Below are 17,237 nucleotides of genomic sequence, written 5' to 3'. Positions count from 1 at the left end.
ATCCTGTAATTCCCATTTGCAGTACATATTAGGATTGTATTTAATTCATTCATTTTTATTGCCACCTCCCTTGCTAGAATATGTTTCATCAGCCAAAGTATCATGAGCTCTGGGGCCAGATGGCCTGGGTTCTAAATCCTGGTTCCTTTTCTTCCTAGCTGTGTGACCTTGAGCAGATTACTAAGACTTTCTCAATGTTAAAGTAATTACAGTACCTACCACACAGACTTGTTTTGAGGTTTAAATGAGTTAATAAATATAAAGCACTAAGTGTAGTGTCTGACAGATAATAAGCACTCAATAAATCATTATGATTGTCATCACTATTATGAGGGCTGGGACTAGGTCTGCCTCATTCATCATGGCACATTCAATAAGTATTTGTTGAATAAGTAAATAATATCTTTCATGAGTCAGTTAACATTAGAAGTAACCTTATTAAATGCCTAAATGTGCACTAGGCTCGTTAGAGGTTGTAGAGATAAATGAGACATAGTTTTCACAATCAAGGAGTCAGCGCTTGAGAGTGAGATACACGAATGCGGTGTCCTCAGAGGGAAGATCTGCAGATTACACAGCTTGGTATCCTGGGCATTTTCCCCAAGCCTAGTGCATAGTTTGTGCTCCGTGTGTGTGCTGAGCCTGAAGCCACCCAGCTGTCTCACAGAGGAGAGCATGGGAACTCGGAGAGAGCTGGAGGAGGCTGGCCAGAGGAAATGGCAGCGAATTCTGCCTTGAAGGACAGGTAGGGTTTTAACAGGGAGAGCTCAGAGGATGGGCTGCGGAGTGCCAGGAGGTGGGGAAGGCATTCCAGGAAAGAAAATCAAAGGCATGGAGCTGGGAAGGCAAATGGACACAAGTAGTCCAGAGATGTGGAGCAGTGGTTCTCCCGTGTGGTCCTGGGACCAGCAGTGTCAGTATCACAAGAGAACGTGTTAGAGATGCAAGTTATTGGGCCTCCTAGGTTGACTGAATCGGAAAAATCTGGGGGTGGGGGGGCCTGAAATCTTCATTTTCACACTTCCTCCAGCTGATTCTGACGCTTACTAATGTTTGAGAACTTTAAAGTTTGAAACCAATGGATCTAGAGCAATGCGTTCTAACTGGTGATCTGTGAACGAACACCAGAGACTCACAAAGGTGTTCAGGAGATTCATGTGGTAGGAATGACAACACAGTTCAGGAGTCCCATACACACCCAACAGGCAAGCATGGCAGTTAGGAGGGATTAGAATAAACACAGTTGTGCCTTGGCCAAACACCACTGGTACCACTGAACACCATCATAGAGCTTTTAATTGATTTTTTTCAACCACATATTGGGGTTGAAAAAGGGGACTTTGGTTTAAGGCATAAAGTAAAAAATATTGATGTTAGAATATAAGTTATTGAGAAACATGTGATAATAACATTTCTGCAAATTTGCCCCAAGATGACCACCAGATCCACAAGTCAAATATCAAAATTCTTATAAGGCTCATCAAGATGTCTCTAATGTTTAAAAAATAAAGAGAGAAACAGAAAAAATATAGCAGTTATCATATCTAGTTTGGCTTTTTATCTAATAAAAATGCGTTATTTGGCAAGTACTTGCAAATAACAGCCTGAAAACTTCTTTCATACCATTATTAGAACTTAACAATTATAAAAATGAGTCAGTTGATTTTTAAACTGCAAAATTCAGGAATTCTAAACATCAGCTGCTAAAGTAGTCAAATCTTGATGATATAACACATAATTAAATTTTAATCTACATTTTAATATACATCAGTCCCCAAATCGCATACAGTATCATTTTGCAGCTTGTTACTAAACCATCCTTTTTTCTTATATAATTAAAGTAAATCAAATACTATGTGTAAATCAGAAAAAGCTAAATTATTTTATGCATAGGATTAATATTATACAAGACTATATTAAATGAATTTTGTAATATGATTTCTAATAATACTCTGATCTAAAATTAAAAGAAAATTTTTAACTTAAAATTACTTCATTTTATACCCTGCAAAACTTTTAAGGGAGATGATTTGCAAGATTATTATGTAAAGAGTTCAGAGTCACAAGAGCTTGGAAAATTCAGGACTAGGCACAGGGTTTGTGGGTCCAGGTGCTGGTGGAGAGAGAGACGCATGGCCAGGAAGGTAATGAAGAGAATGTCAAGGAGATCTTCAGTGTGGGAAGTGTGGAAATCCTAAGCACAAATGGAAGCCTTGGTTTTGGAAAAGAGGCCATTTCTTTTTCTGAGATAAAGGGGAAAGTGTATGACTTCGAAACATTAATAAAAGTTCTGTACATACCCAAAGTCAGAACACTCATTAAGTTCTCTAAGTTCCATCTAAAAGATTCTGGAACGATTGGTCTACTAAAGGAAAGTCACCTATGGTCTGTGATCTGTGATCAGTGTTCTGTGTTCTGGATTCCACCACCTCTAGTCTCCTCTGGGACCTGTTCGATCAGGTGTTACTCCTCTCCAATGTCCTCCATCTTTTCCTTTCCATTAGCTTAGGAATGGAAGCACATTTTAAACCTATATTAGTGTGTCTGGGTTGCCAAAACAATACCACAGGCTGAGTGGCTTAAACAACAAGAGGTTTATTTTCTCATGGTTCTCAAGGCTGGAAGTTCAAGATCAGTGTGCTATCAGGGTTGGTTTCTGGTGAGACTTCTTCTCTTCTGGGCGTGCAGGTGGCCACCTTCTCACTGTGTCTTCACATGGCCTTTCCTCTGTGTACTAGCAGAGAGAGAGAGATCTCTGGTGCCTCTTCCTTTTCCTAAAAGGACATCATCACTATTAGAGTAGGGCCCCAGCCTCATGACCTCATTTAACCCTAACTACTTCCCTAAAGGTCCTGTCTCCAAATATAGTCACACTGGAAGTTAGGGCTTCGACACATGAATTTACGAGGTGGGGTGGGACACAATTTATTCCACAACAAAATCCCTTCATCTGCATACATTTTCATTTTCTGTTTTTCTTCTACATTCCTGGCCACATATATATTTTTAAAATTTATTTATTTTATTTATTTATTTTTGGCTGCATTGGGTCTTCATTGCTGTGCGTGCAGGCTTTCTCTAGTTGCGGCGAGCGGGGGCTACTCTTCGTTGCGGTGCACGGGCTTCTCATTGCGGTGGCTTCTCTTGTTGCGGAGCACGGGCTCTAGGCACGCGGGCTTCAGTAGTTGTGGCACGCGGGCTCAGTAGTCGTGGCGCATGGGCTTAGTTGCTCTGCGATATGTGGGATCTTCCGGGATCGAAAGACCAGGCTCGAACCCATGTCCCCTGAATTGGCAGGGGTATTCTTGACCACTGCGCCACCAGGGAAGCCCCTCGCCACATATTTTTAAAGAGCAGTTAATGCATGCTACACCTGCTGATGTTTTTATTTCTATTTCTTTGGTAGAAGACTTCTTTTGTACGTATGTGACACTGGCCACCACCCTCTTCTTATAACATGTGAAGACCAGAGATCAAGATAAGACTTGATTTAAAAGAGAATTTCAAGAAATCTGTTTTTCTTGTTTAATATTATGTAGAAGAAAGTCTCAAACTATTACTGAGTGTAAATTTTATTTTAAATCACCCAGCTTTTAACCACTAAAGAATGTTGAGTTTGATCATTTGTAGATGAATGCCATTGTTTCCCGCCTTTATTAATTTTCTCAGCTTCTTCATAAGGTTGGACGATCAGATGGTCCACATTGTCTTCTTCACTCTATGCATCCTTTCCTTGAAGTGTAGATAGATAAAGAGGGGGCTACAAGCTTGGCTCTCAGCCTCCGATCCTCATCTCTGTCTTGGGGACTCAGACACCAAGTAATACAACTTTTGACGCTAGGCAAATGCAAATATACTGAGCAGAATTTCTTTTTCTGTATATATTTTGAGGATTGAAACACCTGGGTACCACCAGTCAGTGCACAGCAAGAAAATGTTACTAAATTGTACTCTGTGGAAAGGAACATCTTTCAGGGCTTTCAAAGATTTCCCATAAGGGAGACTTTAAATCAAAATGCTATACTTCATTGCAAATTAAGATCTGTGCAGAAGAAACATACACATATTCTTATTATACTTATATATTACATATTATATTTTATATGTTAATATTCTATAATATATATTTAAATCTTTTCATGTAATTTTTCATATTAAATGCTCAGTATGCTATTTTGAAATATTGTTTTTGTTTTTCTAAACTAGCTGGATGGAATTAAAGTGGAACTTTCATTTTTGACTTCATAGGTTTCTACCTTACTTGAATTATTTTAATAATAAGATGCATGACTTTCATAAAGAAAGGAAGAGACAGAGAGAAGAAAAGAAAGCTAGTAGTGCCAATGTATCTGAATATTCCCTATCTTGGCTTGATTATAGAACTTCTTAAAAGGTCATTTGGTAAAGTAAAAGAAATGACTTGGAAAAAAAATACTCCCAAGGGAAAATTGTTTTGAACAATTAAATCGTAATAATAAGAATTTAAACCACTTTGCAATTAGTCTTTTCATGAACGCTACAACTCCGAAATGATTTTTACAAAAATGAATCTTGGCAACCAGTTAATGGTTGGTCTAGTCTAATTTATTTGATTTTCTTGAGGACAGAGAAAGCCGAAGAAGATTCCTAGAAATGATAGCCATTTAAGGTATTCAAACATGATAATATTTTTGAAAAGCCTATTACATGGATTACAAATTAAAATATTGTACCTTCTTTCTTCTTATCAAATACACTGCAATAACTTTGAAGCAGTTTGCATTCCTATGCTTTAAGTAAGCCTGCATGATGCAGACACATCCTACACACACTGAGCCTTATTATATTCTTCTGTTAAAAAAAGAACCTAATAAACCATTTTCAGTAATTATCGCTAACTTTATTTAGAAACAAAGTGTCACCATCTGCATGCTAATGATTATAACAAACTCATTGTTACATTAAATGCAAAACAGCATCCTCTTACTTAAATATATATTTAAATTTATTTTTACAAGTAAAGCAACAGGGACGAAGTTGCAACATTACTGGTTATTTGCTAAGCCAAATCTCTCTCTCTCTGTAGTGACTATAAATCTAAGAAACAGCTTTCAGGTGTAGCTCATGGAATGTCTTATTACATGCAAAATAACAGGCTTCTGTGAGCTTATACAAATATATGTGATATTTTATGTTTTAGTTTTACTCTGTATGAAATATCTTAACACATAAAATACCTTTTATATTCTTTAATATGAATCCTTTCATGATTCATCAAAAACAAGACCAAAAATTTACAACAAAACACACACCCTTGTTATTTACTTCACTCAACACATTTGAAAAAGGTGATTGGATTGATAAGAAAGCAGAGAAAAACATAAATTAATTGGTAGCACTGATATGTAATTAAAAAACTCAACAATTGCCATTTATTTCTCCAATGGTCCCTGTGATCAAGAGCTTAATAATACAGTTTTATGGGCATGACTGTGTCCCGATGGGAAGCAGGGTACCAAATACTCAAAACTGCATTGCCCATGTCTCTCCAGGGCTTGTGATTAGAAACAAAAGCCAAAACCAAACCAAGTCAAACCAAACCAAAAAAATTCCATGACAACATTTGCAAATTATAGAAAATGACAGAAGGGTTTGATTTTTACATCTCTTTGTCATCTGATGCTTAGTCTTATTTCTTTTGTTGGGAAGCAGAGGAAGAAAAAAAAGTGGGAGAATCGAAAAGAGAAGGAAGGAGCAAGAAGGACTGAAAGGGAAATCAGAGGAACTGAGCAAAGTGAAAACAGACAAAGGGGTTGTTTTAGCTGCCACTACACATGCTCTTTGGAAAAGACAGGGCCCTCCTTATTTTGCTCACGGCCTTTCTTGCCCTGCCCACTCTGCCCTGTCCTGTCCCACCATGACCCCAGCATCTGCCTGTGGGCACCTGTGCCCAGAGGAAGGGTGGCAGGGGGCCTCCCCACGGTTTCCATGACACCCAAGTAACGATCCTTCAGATGTTTGTGATCTTGGGGAAGCACATTAGCTTCTCTGAGCCTGCTTTCTTGTTTCTAAGATGGGAAAACTGCTGATGTTAGAAAGCGTTTTGGAGGAACAACAAAAATAACACACATGTCCACACATGCACACACTCACATCCTGCCCTTCCCCTAAAACTAAACAGGCATGGCCTTATGGAGTCTAAAAAATAAACACATAAATAAATAATAAAACTCCCCCAATCATATATTTTTTGATTACCCAAGTGAAGACAAGACACTCTGTAGAGAGAAATTTAAATAATATATAACTCTCAAAATAGTCACTACTGCCTTATTCTGGTATATTCTTTTGGAGTTTTTCTACAATGAATATGCATACATGTATTTTTATTCCCAAACACAGATGTATATATCATTCTGCAACTTGCTTCTTGAAGGTGACAGTACAATTCAGACTCCTTTTCATGTCAATACATATACTAGATCAATCTTGCAAATTTTAACGGTTGTCACTTACATGGCTACGTTATAATTTATTAGAGTGAATCTTCTTGATGTTTTTGTGTATATATATATATATATATATATATATATATATATATATATATATAAAATATCAATTTTTCTGCAGGATAGGTCCTAGAGTAGAATGTTTGTGTGAAAGGTATGGTGCATTTGAGATTTTGATAACACCAGCTTCCCTCTAAAAAGATTGCAAATATTTTCCCTTTATACTTAGCCTTATCAAGGTATAATTGATATACAAAAGATGCACACGTCTAATGTACACATCTTGGTGGATTTGGACATATGCATACACCCATGATACAATCACTAACAAGGTACTAAACATATCCATCACCTTCAAGTTTCCCTTGTGTTCTTTTTTGTATATGTGTGTGTGTATTTGGTAAGAACACTTAACATGAGATCTATCCTCTTACCATTTAAAAATATGCAATTCCAGGGGGTTCCCTGGTGGTCTAGTGGTTAGGATTCCTTGCTTTCACTGCAGTGGCCCAGGTTCAATCCCTGGTCAGGGAACTGAGATCCCACAAGCCATGTGGTGTGACCAAAATAAAAATATTTTTAAAAATGCAATTCCACATCACTAACTATAGGCACTGTGTTACCTCTACACAGTTGTACATCAGATGGTACAGCAGATCTCAAGAACTTCATCTGGCATAACAGAAACCTTATACTCATTGAAGAATAATACCTTCCCCCTCCACCCAGACCCTGGCGACTACCATTCTATTCTCCAAGATTGCCAACTTTTAAAATTGCCAATATTTTTATTGCCAGCATTTTAAATTTCACTTTTCCAAGATAGAACATCAGGGTCATCATCCAACTTCTTCCCTTCATTTCTTAGCCTCCTTCCAAACCGACACCACATTCTGTGACGATTCTTCTGAAATGTCCTAATTCTATGCCCCCATCTTTATCATCATTGTTACTTTCACAGCTCTCTTAGCAGAAACTTCCAACTGTTCTCCAAAATACTTTCTTTTTGTCTCCTTGGGCACTTTAAGGCGCACACAGTTTTCCCACGCTCCATGCGTGGCCACGACAATGGACGGAGAACAGAAATGGCGCATGTCCCTTCCAGGCTTGGTCACCAAGGACCTCTGTGCTCGTCATCGTCTGCTGGCTGAGTCCTGCTGACAGCGAGGCCCGTGGGGGTGGAGGAGCCACAGATGCCGAGCCTGGGTCTCTGAATGACCGTGTGGAGCTGACCCACTGCCCAGAGCAGTGTTTCTCGTTGGGCTGCGGTCCGCGTGGTTGCTTTGTTACAGCCGTCAGCCTGCATCACAGAGGAAGATGGGTCTCCTCGTCCTTTACTCACACTATTGTAGCCGCCCCCTTGCTGGCCCCCTGCCACCTGCTTCTTCCGCTTCCCCTAGCCCTGACCCCAGAATAGTCCTCTGAACCACCCTGATGGTAACTCCCTACTTTGAAGCCGTCAGGAACTCAACATCCTTTACTACAGGGCCACTCTTTCCACGAGGCTGCTCTTCATCCCTCCCCACCCCCAACCCCGACTCTGGTGCACAGACTGACATGCATAGTGTTCAGTGCATACGTGTGGGGTGAACCAACGCGTGATGTTACCTTAGAAGCAACATAACACAACCTCTAGGAAGCAGCTTCATGAAAATGATTTTGCTACATAGGACTATTAATTTGTGCTTAACAATTGGTGAAAATAGTGATGTCATGGTTCACCTCTTCAGGTGGGGTAAGACAGCATGCTTCTGGTATTACTGATTTATGCTCACAACGGTCTAAGCTTAAAAAGGCCTGAGAGCTCATCTAGAGCAATTTCCTCATCTTGCAGGTAAGAAGACTGCCACCCAGACAGCTGGATGAGCTTGGTCCAGACCATGCAGCCTGTGTGACAGACTCAAAGGAGCTCCCAAGCAAGCCCAGTCCCAGGGCCCAGATCTGGCTTCCCTGACACCAGGCTATCCCTACCGAGAGCAGCTGCAGAAAACAAGTGACATCCGCCTTCTCCTGTCTGCTCCGATTCAGCTCACTTGCAGGCCCAATTTAACGCTCTATTTAAAGCTTCTGTGCCTGTTGGTTCCCCGAGTCTTGGTCCCCCAGCCCACTCTGCAGGGGACAGGGTGTTAGGTCTGGCCTCTTAATCTGTGTCCACATCCTCAGTAGGTAGACTGAGCTCTTATGTGGACATGGCCTTTTTCACTCCACGGGGCCCGAGGCTACGAGGGGGGAGGGAAGTCATCTTTCGAACGCATTGGGAGGAATGGCGGGTTTGTAACTGTAATTATACCCCACAGACGATAACTGTTATTTAAGAGGTGTATTGTTCTTTGTACTTGGGTCTAGAAGCTCAGCGATGGCCCTGTTTAGAAATCAATAATGCAGTGAGCCAAGCTTCTGGCTCAAAGGAATTCTGATCTAGTGGGAAGACAGGATGGGAAGACACTGGTGCTTTGGGTCACGGTCGCAGACTATGAATGAACTATGAACTGAAACGTTGTAAGGCGTTTCTGACTGCCCTGAGCTCCTTCTGGCCGGGTCACCTTCTCAGATGCTGTTCCTGTCCCCACTGGTACTTCTCCATCACGCTTGCTCTGTCTCCAAGCCCCTCCCTGTACACGGAATGTACATCCCAATGGGAAGTTTACAATGGGAGAAATAATATGCCACCTGAGCTGTACTGGTTATATTTTGGTGTATAAAAAATGGAATCTAAAAAAAAATGATACAAACAAACTTATTTACAAAACAGAAACAGACTCACAGACTTAGAGAATGAACTAATGGTTACCAGGGGGGAAGGGTGGGCGGGAGGGACAGATTGGGAGTTTGGGATTGACATGCACACACTGCTCTATGTCAAATAGATAACCAACAAGGACCTACTGTATAGCACAGGGAACTCTGCCCGATATTCTGTAATAACCTAAATGGGAAAAGAATTTGAAAAAGAATAGATACATGTATATGTATAACTGAATCACTTTGCTGTACACCTGAAACTAACACAACATTGTTAATCAACTATGCTCCAATTAAAAAAAAAAAAAACCCACCCCAAACTGAGTGGCTTAAAAGCACAATGGTTTATTATCCCCACGATTCTGTGGAGGAGCTGCGGGTTCTCCTGCTGGCCTCCCCTGGGCTCACTTGTGGGGCTGCCTTGAACTGGAGGGTCCGCTGAGGCTGGGCTCAGTTGGCAGAGCTGGGCTGGCCAGGGCCCTCTGTCCAAGTGGACTTAGGGTTCCATGGGAACAAGCACCAAAGAGAAAGCATTTACCCTGTGCATCATATATGCTCATGTTTTATGGGCTCAGAGCCAAGGTCAGAGGGACAGATACATATGGGATGGCTACCAGGAGCCATGATGCACTGTGGACCATTATGGATACAATCTAACACGTTGGTGATAAGAGGTACTAAGAAAAACAAGGCAGGTGGTAGGGGATCCATAGAGAGTGATAGCGTGGTTATTTCAGGTGTGAAGGTCAGCATGATTCTCTGTGAAGGGCTGACAGTAGATCCCGTGCAGGAGGGTAGAGGCCAGGTGGATGAGAGGGGAGAGGGTTCCAGCCACACGGGCAGCATGTGCAAAGGCCCTGAATGGGAGCCAAGAGGGGGTCAGTATGGCTGGAGGGATTGAGCAAAGAGAGAGTGTGGGCCTAGTTGGTGAGACAGCCAGGACCAAACCATGGAGGCCTTTGTAGACTGTGGTAAGGAAAACATTTACTCTGCGATTTTAAAAAGGAAATCAAGGTTTTTTAAGATGGTAGATGCCCATGAAATATTTTAGTTTTATCCTACAGGTGAATTAGTTTAACAGATGTCAAATATAGAAATTCTCAGTACGTTATCTGAATACCCTGCCTGTAATTCCCTTTTCTTATTAGTGTTTGGAGAATCACATTTGACGGGCGCTCAAGAGAATACGAATAGGCCAATGCTTACTAGTTTTGTGTAAAGTGTAAAGCTTGAACACATTCTTTTTTACATTTGACAAAAAGTCAGGCTAATTCCTATGCAGTCTGCTGAAGAAACTTTTCATATCCATGGCATTTATGTCCCCCTTTACTGAGCGCAATGCTGCTATTTTTGATGTTGATGGGAGTTCAAAGTTCAGTGATCAGAGAAGTAGAGGAAACCAAAGATATAAGGCCACAGGCTGTCTTAAAGCAAAGAGCCAGGACTTCCCTGGAGATCCAGTGGTTAAGACTCTGTGCTTCCACTGCAGGGGGCATGGGTTCAATCCCTAGTTGGGGAACTAAGATCCCACACACCACGTGACTCGGGCAAAAAAAAAAAAAAAAAAAAAAAAAGAAAGCGAAGAGCCAGGATGAAAAAGGGGCTGCATCGAGGGGCAGGAGGCAGGCATACTGTGAACTGATCAAGACCCCCCCCTCTATGAAATGAGCAGCCCTCCTTGGCTCAGCACTCTCCTCATCCATCTTATTTTATTTTCTCCGTAGCACTTATCACCCTGAGATCTTTGAGGATGGAAATGTGATGATGAGTTTTATTAGGTATTTACTACATAAGCATTATCTCATTATTATTCTGCCCCCAGAGTCAAGGTCTATCTGACCATAATCTTCCTAGAAGTTGGGTCCCTGGTTTTTTTGATTTGTTGGCTATATGACTTCAAGCAAGTCCTAAATTTCTTATGCCTCAGATGTATAATTTATAATATGTAGGGGTTTTTTTTTTGTTTTTTGCATGCCCTCCATATTTTATTTCTCTTTAAAAAACATGACTTTTGGGGTAATTCCACATTTGGCTTTAAATGAGGAGACTAGGACATTAAGGAAAAATATAGAAGCTGGGAACAGAGAATGTGGGGTTTGAGAATTGCAAGAATGAACAAGATATGCCAGGAGTTCAAGTTTTTGAGAAAAGTGAGGGAGAAGAGAAGCTTCCTTTTCCATCATTCCTTTTTCTGCTTTGAATGGCTAGATTCCCTCATGTGTTTCCTTGTTGAAATTCAATTTTGTTTTCTTAGTTAATATTACCTTATCCTGTCTCTTGGAGGCAAGCATAGAATCCTGTTTGCAAATTAGTTTAAGCCTCTCACACAGGCAGATATTGTCAAGGATGATGTTGGGGGGAATATTGAAGTACAGGTAACCCTTAGCCCCAGGGCAGAATCACCAATACCGTGGGTATTCCTAAATAGAAAATTCCCAGGAGAATCCATAATTAATTATGGCTATTACATCCTCAGGTATTACCCATACCCTGAGTTTCTATGGTTCTATGAGATTCTTGTCTACGTGATTCATGGGTTTTCAGGAGAGCTCTTTGTCATAGATTCTATTTCAAATCTGCTAATTCATGAAAAAGTTTCTGATCCAGATTTTTAAAAGGTTTACTGGTGTCCTATTCTTTACACTATGAATAGATATACAATCTCTAATGCTAAAGCTTAAATGTTATACAAGGTACAGTCTTTTTTTTTTTTTTTTAAAGGAATTCCTTATTTTTATTATTTATTTATTTATCCATTTATTTTTGGCTGTGTTGGGTCTTCGTTTCTGTGTGAGGGCTTTCTCCAGTTGCGGCAAGTGGGGGCCACTCTTCATCGTGGTGCGGGGGCCTCTCACTGTCACGGCCTCTCTTGTCGCGGAGCACAGGCTCCAGACGCGCAGGCTCAGTAGTTGTGGCTCACGGGCCTAGTTGCTCTGAGGCATGTGGGATCTTCCCAGACCAGGGCTCAAACCCGTGTCCCCTGCATTGGCAGGCAGACTCTCAACCACTGCGCCACCAGGGAAGCCCAAGGTACAGTCTTAAAGTCCAAGTTATGACTTCAATTTCTCACCTCATCTCTGATGTGCTTGTTATTTCATCTCTATTCTGCAGAGGGAAAAAGTGCAGGAGGACGGTCATTAAGGATCTAAATTGGTTGTTGCAGTTATTGCCAATGATGACACAGTCCTTTCAGTGACCTTGCTTTGCCTCTCCATGATGAGAGGGGAGACTAGGGCTGCTGGGCTCTGCTCGAGGTCGGGGGGAAGCAGGGGTGCGGAGGCAGGATGCATATGTATCCTCCAGCTTCTGAGATTCAGTCTTCCATCTCTGAACCACTTTTGTGGGGATGGGGGCAGGAGTCACCGCTTATTCTAGCCAGATAGGAGTACCAGTTTCTTATTGATAAGAACACGTCGGCATAGAGTATATATAAGTATCTAGCTTTGTCCAGATAAGGAGACCATTCTTACAGATTCCCCTGGGCTTGGATCATCTGTCCAAGGCACAGTCAATTCTTGACCCAGCTGGCTCCCTAAAGTCTACTTTTCTTCTATGTTGAGCTTGTCTCTCAGAACTCAATGGTCAATTTTTTTTTTGTAACATTATCCTCTTTCTGCAAAATCCAACCCAGAAGTTGCCTGGTTCTTTTGTCTGCTAATTCCTCTATTCAGAGCTATCTATTCTTGCTTTGGGAGGGCAGAGAGATCTCCCTCTCTTCCTTAAAACCACCTAGTTATCAAAATGACTACAAGACTGTCAACTCCTTGAGGGCAGGGATTACAGATTATTCATCATTGTATCTTCACTAGTGCTTAAATACTGGATAAATATATGTTTTGTAAATAAGGTATATGAAACCAAAGTGGAGCAGAGGAAATTCAACACATATCATGTTTATAACAACTGGATTTCCAGACATTTCCAGTATAATAGGTGTACTTTCTGTCCTTCTCCTCTTTTTCAAATAACTCCAACCAAACTTCTAGATTGTGTACCAATTAATGTTCGAGATTATTTTATACACACACACACTGTATACATATATATGTATTTCTGTGTCTCCTATGGTGCTAAGCACAATGCTTGGCAAATCCTAGGCACCCAGTATAAATTCCTTAAGGGATTGAATGTGATTTTTTAAGCCAAGTTAGTTTATTTTTCAGAAGAATTGAGTTTTAGTGAATTAAACTTTTATGATCTTAGCAAATCCTTCATACAAACCAGTTGGGAAAACACCTATAATTTATGCTTCACAGACCTTCTGTCTACATTCTAAAATTTTATTTGCAGTGCCTACACTAATTTGAATGAGATGAAAACCAAGTAAAAAAAACCAAAAAGTAGTGTTGAATGTTTTTAGAAATTTAGGACTGTAATAATCTTATTTCCTCATTCCCTGTTTCTCTTACCTCACTGAAATATGAGATTTAAGATTTGGTGAATTGTAAGTGTATTTTGTACTAATTTTAGACTAAATCAGTGCATGTAATAGAAATTCTAAATGGAAATTGCCTCAATGATATTAGTTTCAAATTTTGTTGAACTATTTTGGTTTAGCTATTTGGTTTTTACTAATAATGTACCAAATGTAACTGGCTTTTGTGAATTATATTAAAAACACATCTATTTTTGAAGTATTGCGGCCAACAATGAACCCTTGGGTGGAAGACTCGGACACTGACAATAGTAGAGCCGAGGTTGAAACCAGAGGCTTTGGACTCTCTGTCCTGGGTTTGAATTCTTGTGTCAGTGCTTCCTGGAAGTAAAGCTACTGAACTATGTGGAACCCTAAGAGGTGGCCTGTATTGAGGGCCTTCCCCAAAGCATGGCCCCCTCTGAGGTTCTCTTCTCTGAATAGAAGTCTTTGGGATCTAGAGGGGGTTATGGAAGGAGAAGAGATTAGGAAAGAGAAAAGAAAGCCTCATTCATTGGGACTGATTAATTATTTAAACAAGAACTTGCAAAAGAAAAGAAACTGAAAGGTCAAAGAAATGAGTAAACGCCAATACCTGCTCCCTTTCACCCTTGAGTAGAGATTTCTTAGAATGAAACAGGTTGACATGCTGCATTCCTATCACCATCCATAGAGATCATGAAACACAACATTTGCAGTGTCTGATTATACAAGAATCAACTGGCTTCCTGAGGAGGAAAACACAGTATTTCACACAGTCTGTACGTCACTAATGGGATCAGAAGCCAATAGAGTAATATGCAGGCCAATTTTTAATGTTTTGTCCAAAAGCTATGCCGTGGAGGGACAGCCTGATTTAGGGTTTGGAAACTGAATTTGTTACTGTCTGCATGATCTTGGGCAAGTCGCTTCATCTCATAATCTAGGCAACATCAATGTCTTTCCTGTCGTGATTGATGGGCCCTGAGCCGACAGAAGCATAAACAAGAACACAAGTCTGACACCAGAAAGCAAAGAGTAAGCGTGTGAAAGTGTGCAGGTCTTATCCGGGCTATGAGAGGTATTAGTCTGAGGTCTTCGGGAAGCAAAGACTGAATTAACTAGCATGTATTTGGCGCCTAGAAACTAAACATAGAAATGGGTCAACCCGTTACCAAGAGTGGGAGCTAACAAAGAAGAACCAGAGAAATAGCCCAGAAATCCAGTCTACTCATGTTAGAAGCTGTAGTCCTTGGCTCCGTGTAAATTCCACCTGTCGGTCTTTGCTCCCTCTGACATCTTTTATTGCAGCCCAAGCTCATGCAAGGCTCTTATCCCATCACCCCCAGCACTGCCCATGTTCCAGGGCATATCAAGGATCCAACGAGATGGACCCCAAGCTCTTCAGAGGTGTTAGTCAGGGTTGTCATTAGGATGGACACTATAAGTTGTGTTATTTTTAAACACTTTCTTCTAAAGTCATCTTTCCTTTAAGGAAGCCTTTCTTAATTCAGCTTGAGGCACCATGGCATTGTGAAAATATCATGGATTTTGGTGTAAGAAAAACCTGCAATTGGAATCACTGTTCTGTTATGTATGATTAGCCTGATGTGAGATACTTATTTAACTTCTTTAAGCTCTCATTTCCTCTTCTTTAAGTAAAACTAATATATGTCTAAGTAGCGTTACAAAGTAGTAATAAAAACAGTAAAAATAATTGCCACCTAAACATAAATAATGTCACTATACCTTTATGCTAAGGCTTAGTATTGGCAAACACTTTGACCTGTGCTATTCCATCCGATCTTCATAGGACCTTGGGAAGGCAGTGAGGGTCCTACCATTTAGAACAGTTTGCTGAGTGATTTGTATCACCTGAAAGCCAGCTTAATGGTAAATGGCGGGAACAAAGCAAGAGGGTGTTTGGTTTCTGCATTCACAGAGTCAGCAACTGGTAGGTGTCTGAGAGCCTTTGGGATGGTGTCATCCTGGGGTTTTCAAGCTCATCTTCGAAGAGACTGGGAAGTGGAACAACGACAAGAAGATGGGCGTCCAAGCCCCTGCCCAACTTCAATCTCGGCAGTTATGTATTTTCAACGTATTATTGATTGTGTTTCCATGTAAGATTTCAACTGAAGAAAGTTCGAATCAAACACTTTCATTTTACAAGTGGTCAAACTAAGGCCCACTGTAGTTGTGACTTATCCCAAGATCATCATAAACCTCTATGGATTAGAAAAAAGAGAGGGGAACTCAAAATTTAAATGGCCAGGTTTGCCCATTGAGTCACAGATTTGATAGTTATTTTCTCTGCCAACCCTCTCCTGAGTGATTGAATAAGTTGCGATTTTAATCCTTAATTAACTAACCTGAACATGACATCAATTTAAACTATTGAAGCGGCTTCTTCATTAAACAGTATTCTTTGATGGTTTACTATATACAAGGCACAATCAAAGATACCATAAAAATAAATGTCTATACACTCAATACAGCTATAATTCAGATTGAGTAGATGACTTAAACTTGTGAGAAAGCAGGAGATAGTGCCAAATAAGTGTGAACATCTCGAGGGAAGAAATTACTCAAACATTGAGGTGATATAGGGAAGTATTTTTTTACAGAAGTTGGGGCTTTTTGCTTGCCTCTAAAGAATGGATAATATTGAAATAAGGGACAGAAGATAAGACATTCCAAGTGTGGAGTATCTTCAGTAAAGTCATAGATCTTGGAAATCTCATGGCTCCTGCATTGAAGATGGTAACAAAATCAGTTTACCAAGAGATGAAGGTTTATGAAAGGAAGTTGATAGAACAGCGTTGAGTGACTAAGCATTGAGTTGTGGGTCAGTGGGTGACAGCTGAGGCCACTCCTCATCTTACAGAAGAGGGATGGGTGTCCAGGGGCGACTCCATGGATATGGGGCAATCCTTCTCTGTCCTCTCATGCCATCTCTGCCAGTCACCTCAATCCCCCACTGTACCAAACTCACGGATAACAAGATCTAAGTCATTTCTAATACCTTGACTTTACCACCACTGGTCAGTCAAACTGGTGGCTGATACCTTTTGTTATTCTTTATTTTGAAGTCAAAGCAGATGGTTGAGTTAACCCTTCTCCTCGGTTCAAGGCACATCCTCCTCCTCCATCTGAGCAAGGCCTCATTCTTGTTTTATTTTTCTCCCTTTTAAAATCCCTATACCCTGTTTCCGTTACTCTATTTCCATAATCAAAAATTTCAGTGTGTTTTATTTGTATTTTTTATGTGTTCTTGAAAAATGAGCAGTATGATTTTGTGTGCATATATTTTTAATTTATAGAAATTATATTAATTATATAGCTTCCCTTCCTTTTTTCCACTAAGGACTATATATATTTTTTAAGATTCATCCATATTTCGATGGATGCTTCTAATTCATTGCTTCTAACTGCAACTTCTGCCCTTTCAATTACATACAATTAATTCCCTAAAACAAGGGGCAGACTTGGGAGACAACATTCATAAATATTAATTAATTAACATATTAAAAGCAATTCAGTCGCCAAAACATTTGTTGAGCACTTACTACCAGACACCGTGCTCCACACTGGGAATACTGAGACGAATAAAATTC

This window comes from Eschrichtius robustus, chromosome 1 (assembly GCF_028021215.1).
Source record: "Eschrichtius robustus isolate mEscRob2 chromosome 1, mEscRob2.pri, whole genome shotgun sequence".
NCBI classification, from domain to species: Eukaryota; Metazoa; Chordata; class Mammalia; order Artiodactyla; family Eschrichtiidae; genus Eschrichtius; species Eschrichtius robustus.
This window is presented reverse-complemented; position numbering follows the sequence as displayed.